The sequence below is a fragment of the Leucoraja erinacea genome, chromosome 11, assembly GCF_028641065.1.
Source record: "Leucoraja erinacea ecotype New England chromosome 11, Leri_hhj_1, whole genome shotgun sequence".
Classification (NCBI taxonomy): Eukaryota; Metazoa; Chordata; class Chondrichthyes; order Rajiformes; family Rajidae; genus Leucoraja; species Leucoraja erinaceus.
The window spans coordinates 16,798,359-16,806,884 of record NC_073387.1 but is presented as its reverse complement, the minus strand read 5'-3'; the positions used below and the strand labels follow the sequence as shown (position 1 = coordinate 16,806,884).

The 8,526-nt window shown below is 45.4% G+C and overlaps 1 pseudogene; it reads right to left on the bottom strand.

Annotated features, from left to right (window-relative positions):
- Positions 1 to 1,394: 1,394 nt before the first annotated feature.
- Positions 1,395 to 1,499, bottom strand: LOC129701907 (U2 spliceosomal RNA; annotated as a pseudogene).
- Between the last annotated feature and the right edge of the window lie 7,027 nt (positions 1,500 to 8,526).

Below are 8,526 nucleotides of genomic sequence, written 5' to 3'. Positions count from 1 at the left end.
TGGTTTTTTTGAAAAGGGGGTTCTGGTTTGATATCTCTTGTTTGGGGTTGTGTGGGAGGTTGAGGCTTCCGCATCTTCCAGGGTGGCCGCCCTGGCCATACCCTAAAAAGGCTACTGTGGGTTATATTGATTTCTGGCACTGCCACTGGTATGAGCCACATTTTTTATGGCCTTGCATGTGGCTGGTATCGTGCTCCAAAATAGGCCCTTGCGCTGGCCTTGATGAACCCCAGTGTCTTGCTTCGTCCACCCACGGTTCTTTGTTTGCAAATGGTAGCATTTTAGGGGTCCAGTGCTGGCTGAATGGCAGCCTTCCACATGTAGTTCAGCTCATATTGCATATTACTAAACAGAGCTAGTGCGTCTTGATGGTCTTTGGTTACCTCCGTTTAGTCCAGGGTGCGGGTGTATGCTGTGATCCCTTCCGTCAATCCCTTTAAGGTTTTCTGGATCTTGAGGTCCTGGTTCCTGATGTTCATCCCCATATGCTGCCAAATGCATTGGTTTACACTGGGCACCTGTAATGCCTCACCGTTGCCAGGTGGCAGATGTCTGGCCAAATATTTCTTGTTGGCGTTTGTGGCCAGACATATAGTAATACTATTGCCATCCTGGATCCAAGTCTACCCATGTTTGACTTGGTTAAAGTAATCAGCCACCATGTCCAGCAGAGTCCCTGCTGTGTTACGATCATGGGACGCTGTATTACCAGGCTCTGGCCCATCAGGGTCCTGCCTACTCTTTTTTATAGAGTTAGAGATCTCTAGGGTCCCGCATGGGGTACCCATGTGGGGCTTACCTGCTGCCCACTTGTCTTTTGTTCTGCGGACCCCTCTTGCAGGTCAGCCCAGAACTGACCCGCAGTGCTCCCCTCTGATGGGGTAGAAGCATTGTGCAGCCGTCAAAGAGGTACTGCTGTGGGTTTATCACGTTGGAGCAAGGCTCCATACACCGCTTCTTCCCGCTCCAGCGCTCTCGGGCGCTGGTCGCCGGCGGTTATGCAAAGTCGGACCCTTCTGAGTCCACGACCTTGTTTGTTTTGTGTCTAGCCTTACCGCTCGGCCGCATGGATCTGGCCGGTGCGGGGCCGACATCGGGCACAGCTGATCCCACTACGGGTGATCCAAGTGCCGCTGGCTGCTGCTGGCTGCCCGCTGCTCCACGGTCCTCCTTCTCCAGCTTTGTCCTTCCTTCCGTGGAGTGGATATGGCCGGTGTGGAGGACATCTGGCACAGCTGATTCCATCTAGCCCATTTCTTTAACCCGGCTCCAACGCTCTCAGCGCTCCTGGCTGCTCGTTTATCTCAGACCGCTGGGACCGACCCCGGTACTCACGGTACTGGTCCCTCGCGGTCGTTGCAGCCGGTCAACCCCACTCCAATGCCCTCAGTTCTGGGCACTCCTGCTTATATGGTCCTTAGATAAGGGACGTATCAGATATTAAAACTGATAATAAACAGATACTATAGTTGATCTTAGCCAAAAGGCCAAGAAGCGATCTCTGTAACTAAAAAAACCCGCTGGGACCGACCCCGATACTCACAGTACTGGTCCCTCGCGGTCGATTGCAGCCAGTCAACTCCACTGCAATGTCCTTGGCCTCGGCGCTGGCCGTTAGCGCTGCTTCAAGCCAGACTCGCTTCCAAAACGAGACTGGCATACTGCCCCAGAAATGAATTTCCCCCCCCCGGTGCGGGAGCGAAGTCGGGCACAGGTGTTTTCCCTCTCCGGGAATCGATGTGCCGTTGCTGCTCCTGCCGCTGCCGCTGCCGCTGCTCCTGCCGCTGCCGGCTGCCGTTGCTGTTCTCCTGCCGGCTGCCTGCACTCCGCGGTTCTCCCGCCGGCTTTCTGCAGCTTACATGGACCCGGTCCATGTCTACACCTAAAGGGTAAGTGGAAGGAACGCAGTCTCTTACCTGCTGTTCCCGACTTTTAATTCTCCCACTGGTGAACGTCGTTCCCTGCGTGTCGGGTTCGAGCCGCTCGGACCGACCCCGGTGTTCACGGGGCTGGTCCTTCGTGGCAGTTCCGCAGTCGGTAAAACCCGGCTGTTCCTAGGGACCCCTTGGACCAACCCCGGTGCTTACCTTTTGAAGAAGGTTTTCGGCCCGAACGTCCCCAGTTCCCCATTAGTGCCGCTGCACTCGCTGAGCGTTTCCAGCCCTGCTGTGTACCCCCGGTACTTACAGCGCTGGTCCCTGCTCTCTGTCCTGCAGCCTCGGCGCTGGCCGCTAGCGACTGCTCCAAGCCAGTCTCGCTTGAGACTGGCATACGGGACCTCTTTGCTTTGCTTCCCGCCCGGCCGAGAAGTGAATTTTGCCGGTGCGGGAGCGAAGTCGGGCACAGGTTTTTCCCCTCCAGGGAACTCGTGCCGTTGCTGCTCCTGCCGGCTGCTCGCACTCCGCGGGTCTCCCCGCCAGCTTTCCGCAGCCTTCATGGATCAGGTCCATGTCTCCACCTAAAAGGTAAGTAGAAAAAAGGAACGCAGAGTCTCTTACCTGCTGTTCCCGACTTTCAAATTCTCCCGCTTGGGGAACGTCGTTCCCCCCTGTGTGACTCGTTGCAATGCGTGTAGCGATATGACACGCATGCGTTGGAAGCGGGTTCTTCACGAAGTCACTCACGTGGCTCCGAAGTAAAACTACAGATTTTATTGCAACAGCAACAACAGACTTCTGTTAGCAGCAGCCTTCATACTTACAGAACAACCAGGCAGGAATACAACAAGAAAGGCTAACAAGAAGCCCAGGAAGAGGTCTGTGTGGACAAGGTTCGAGGTTACATGATGCGTAAAAGGCGGGCTGACTGCATATGGGCCATGTTGACCCACGGTGATGTCACCACGCGATACATGTGCGACGTCGGGACATCAGCGTGCGTAACCAATGTGTCAGCGTGTGTAGGTGATACGTCACGCGGGTGGCAAGCGAGGATTTTGGTACCCTACGAAATCCTAGAGTGCCACGCGATACTACATGGGATTCCACAGGGAGGTGTTGATTTAATAACCCTAATAATATTCACGCATCTACATGCCTAGTGTTTGTTGTTCCATAGTTGTTGCATAGTGTAAAGGCATTTTAGATTCTTATGTGGCATTGGGATGAGGTTACTTGGTTAAACACTCATCTTGTGTGTTTGTTAATATGTAGACAGCTTTTTACTGAATATGGAGTTAGTTATTGTCCTACAACATATGTGTGTATCGGTGGATTAGATACTACTTTGGCATTGGGCTTGGTTTTCTTGGTGGAGAGTTCATCCTGGTGTTAAAGCATCCTGGTGTTATACTCTGTGTTTTAACAGTAATTCATTAGGTTTAGCCTCAGCTGGCGTATGCAGTTTTTGAAGAAACTGAAGCCTTTGATTGGGTTCAGAGGAGAATTAATAGAATTATATAATTTGCACAGCAAATTTTTAATGGCTGAAGGTGGTTACGGAGGTCAAAATGGTTGGGCAGTGGTTCTTCCTTAATGATTCACAGATTTGATATATTTTGCTCCAGATGACCTATTTCTTCTGGTATCTGCACATGATCTTGAAGCCCAGTTGCACAGCTGAATTAATGTGGATATTTGGACGCTTCCAGCTGTATGATAACACACAATGATAATCAACCACAGACTGTTCACAAGGAAATTAAAATCAGGATCTTGTTCCGTGCAGTGAAAATTAAATTCTCCCACTCTCAGAATTTAACAGAAGGAACTGTTTATCACAATAAGGCCTTCAGACCATCATTCTTTTGCCATCAGAGTTAATCCCATTCCTCTCTCCTTTCCTCAACATCCTTTCAAATATGTTTATTTTTATTTGCTTCACTTTTAAAATGTAAAATGAATCCTGCTTTCAATTTGGTTTCTGGTGATGTCCGACCAATCTTTGGATCAAAACAAATCTCCCAGCTTTTCGTTGCTTTATAAATTAGCAGTTTGCCGTTTTAGATTTGTTGACAAGAGATTATTTATTTGGATGCTCCCCATTACAAAGATTCTGACACTCAAGAATGCAGGCTGGATTTTTTTAACAAGGCATGACATTCATGAATAAAAAGGGATGGAGTGAAAACAATCTCCATCTTTCAAGGCACCTTAAAGGGAAATAAATTGGCCATTACATACTCTTGCTCCCACAGTGAAGAAGTTTGACAATTTAGATAAAGGCATAGGACAAAGCAATGTTTGGTTTATGTGCAAGAAGGAACTACAGATGCTGGTTTAAACCGAAGACAGACACAAAAAGCTGGAGTAACTCAGCAGGACAGGCAACATCTCTGGAGAGAAGAAATGGGTGATGTTTCGGGTTGAGACCCTTCTTCAGACTCGAGTATGAAGAAGGGTCTGCTTGGTTTGGTTTGTTTAGAGATACAACATTGAAACAGGCCCTTCTGCCCACCGAGTCCCGCCGACCATCGATCGCCTATACCATACTTCCATATTATCCCTTTTTCACATCCTGCACACTAGGTGCAATTTTACCAATTAACCTACTAACTTGTACGTCTTTGGATTGTGGGAGGATACCAGAACACCCGAAGGAAATCTTGGCGGTCACAGGGAAAATATACAAACCCCAAGTCAGGGTCGAACCCGAGTCTCTGGTGCCGTGAGGCAGCAACTCTGCCATTGCGTATAAAATCATTGTCATGGAGAAATTAATTTATTGTCTCATAGGCAAGGAAATCAATATATGGAAATGAAAAAAATCTAATGTGAATAATTATTAATATTTTTTGTACCATATTTATTCCAAGTCATGTAATAGTTTAGATTGGCCTTTATAAACTTTAGACTTTAGACTTTAGAGATTCAGCGGAAAACAGGCTTAGGTTAGTTCAGTTTAGTTTATTGTCACGTGTACTGAGGTACAGTGAAAGGCTTTTGTTGCGCGCTTACAGTCAGCGGAAAGACAATAAATGATTGCAGTCGAGCCATCTATTGTGTAGAGTTACATGATACAGGGAATAAAGTTTAGTGCAAGATAAAGTCTAGTAAAGTCTGATTAAAGATAGTCTGAAGGTCTCCAGTGAGGTTGATAGCTGCTCAGGTCTGCTCTCCATTTGTTGACAGAATGGTTCAGGCCCTTTAGCCCACAGAGTCCTTGCTGGCCAGCGATCACCCCGTAGACTAGCTCTATCCTACACACTAGGGACAATTAAACTTTTTTTTTACAGAAACCAATTAACCTACAAGCCTGCACATCTTGAAATTGTGGGAGGAAACAAGAGCACCCAGAGGAAACCCATGCGGTCACAGGAAGAATGTACAAACTCCACATAGACAGTACCTGTAGTCAGGATCGAACCCGGGTCTCTGATGTTGTGAGGCAGCAACTATACCACTACACCACTCTACCACCGCCCCTTGCCACTGTAACTTGGAACACAATATTCTGCACTCTGTTTATATATTTTTCTATTGCACTATCTGCTGTACACATGTATAACGATTTCCCTGGATACCACACAAAACAATGCAGTGGAACATTGAAGGAAATTATTATTTTTTTGCTCTCCAGCAGTAATCATCATATAATTATGAATACATTCAGAGTCATAGTGTCATAGAGTCATATAGCACGGAAACAGGACCTTTGGCCGAACTTGCCCATGCCGACTAAGCTGCCCCATCTACACTAGTCCCATCGACCCGGTTTCAACCCACATCACTCTAAACCTTCCCTGTCCATGCACCTGTCCGGTGATTTAACAATTCTTGAAATATGTACATTAATTTAGCGGCCAACTTCATCGACTAAAAAAATTACAAATATTTCTACCGCCACATGCCATAAAGTTACAAGGGGCTTGGTGTGAACTTCTCAAGAAGGCTGAAAGCTGAAAGGAAATGTTGGATAAAGCGGCACAAACACAAACAAGATGCAGTTGGAATATAACATTCTGTGTTCTGTTCTGTGACTGTCAACAGGAATTAGAGGTCAACACATATATAAAAATCATGACCTCAGAGAGGCTTGTTCGATCTCCACCAGCCTTTGAAACCGGTAAACAGCAGAACTGCAGAATAAAACATGTTCACCAACTTATCATGCTTCTAAAAGCCTCAGCCTTTTTATCTCATCAAAGTATGTTTTGTTCTGCTAATGGTTGAACATCAACACTGTCGAGAACAGTTTATTTCAGAGATACAGCATTGAAGCAAGCCTTTAGGCCCTCCAAGTTCACAAAGCCTGTCGATCATCTGTTGCCACTAATTCTTTGTTATCCAACTTTTGTATCCTCCATTCTAGGGACAAGTTTACAGAAGTCGATTTACCTACAAACCCGCACGACTTTGGGATGTGGGAGAAAACCGGAGCACCTAGAGAAAACCCAAACAGTCACAGGGAGAATGTACAAATTCCTCACAGAGAGCACCCAGGTTCCGGATCGAACTCGGGTCTCTGGCGCTGTGAGGCAGCAGCTCAACCACTGCTCTTCAATGCAGGTCCATTGCATTAGGAAAATGGGATGGAAATGGTGCAATTAGGGGTGGGAATTTATGGATAGTTTGCATTTTGTCACCAGAGTGATGTTTGTATTATAGTGATTTTTGTATTATAAAATAAGGAATGCTCAGGACAAACATGAGCAATTTTCAGGCAGAATAGACTTTATTCCCTGGTACACTTGGGAACTGTCCTCTGAATGATCACTATGATGAGATGTTCAGAATCATCAAGGGCTTGGGATTGTTAAAAAAACTTCTTGCAAGGAAACCCAGGACAGGGGTGAATGCCTGTATAGATGGATCCAGGCTCCTTAGTGTGAATTACTTTCAGAGTCAGTGTTAGAGAGAAGTATGGATGAGTAGAAGTCATAATTACAGTTAAGAGTTAAAGGCGTGTTAGGTGCAAAGTGGAGATGTCATTTGAGTGTATAACTGGATATAGAATACTACAACACAGGAGCAATCCCTTCAGCCCATGATATCTGTGCCAAACATGATCCATATCCCAAAGATAGACAGAAAGCGCTGGAGTAATTCAGTGGGCCAGGCAGCATCTCTGGAGAAAAAGAATGGGTGACATTTTGGGTTGGGACTAATCTTCAGACTATATCTTGACCCATAACCCTCCATTTCCCATGCATTTGTTAAAAATCTTCTTAAATGCCACTATTACATCTACCTCCATAACTACTCCTGGCTGTGTGATCTAGCCACCATCCACCGTCTGTGGAAAAAACTTGAACCACACATCTTCCTTAAACTTCGCCCCATCACCTTAACTCTATGATGTTTTACACCATTTAATGCTATGCCTTTAGTAGTTCTATATTGCATATGATCTTATATGGAAAGTCATGGCCATAGAATTATACAGCATGGAGAAAGGCCCTTCGGCCCAACTTGTCCATGCCGAACAATATGCCCATTTAAGCTAGTCCCATTTGCCCACGTTTGGCCTTTATCTCTCTAAATCTATCCTATCCATGTACCTGTCCAAGTGTCTTTTAAATGGTCTTATTGTATCTGCCTCAACTACCTCCTCTGGCAGCTCATTCAATGTACTCATCCCCTCTGAGTGAAGAAGTTGTACTTTGTATTAAGATTTGTATTAAGTCGTATCCCTCTCACCTTAAACATATGCCCTCTTGTTTGTGATTCCTCAACCCTGGGTTAAATATTCTGTGCATTCAGCCTATCTAGTCCCCACATGTAGTTCTCATATTTATGTTATATTGATTGTGGCATTTACTTAGTCTTAATAAACTTTGTTCTGGATAGTGTTGTTCTGTGAGTCATCTTCACTGGATAAATGTAGCAGACATTACCCCCACTTTATCCATCTATCTGTTGACCTGTGGAAACATAATCACCAAGTGTGATAAACATATTCAAAAACAAATGTTTCTTCCAAAGATAGACACAAAATGTTAGAGTAACTCAGCGGGTCAGGCAGCAACTCTGAAGAAAATTAACAGGTGACATGTTGGGTCGAGACCCTTCTTTGTCTCTTCTTGGTCACTGAAAACAGATGGATGAAGACAGTGGTCCAAGAATAGTTTACATGGAGAAGTTGCATATAGGTCAAACTCAATCAAGGTGCAAACAGATGGGACTTGTGAGGCAGGGCTTGAGAATAATATATTGGTCAGAGAGATAATAGTCCACAAATATGAATAATTTAACTGCAAAATTCATTGAAATTATTTTAATCTTCGAGCTCATTTCTTGCCTTTTTCCAATTCAAAATCATTTATAATATTTATGATTTTCAATGCATCATGATTTTCTCTCTCCCATTGCAATGTCCTTGCATGGACCGATAACATTGAACCAACCATCTAGGTCTCTCTGCTCCTGTCTCAGGATACAAACACTGAGGGAAGTGTGAAACACTATCTTCAGTCTCTTGGAGTTTTAGGATATGATTCTAGTCCCCTCAAAGATGTTTTTTCCCTAATGGTAATATTCAGCCTACCTTTCAGAATGTTAACTCCTCATTCCACTGTCAGGAGACTGGTTAGAGTTTTGGGTGGCACAATGGTGCAGCGGTAAAGTTGCTGCCTTACAGTGCCAGATA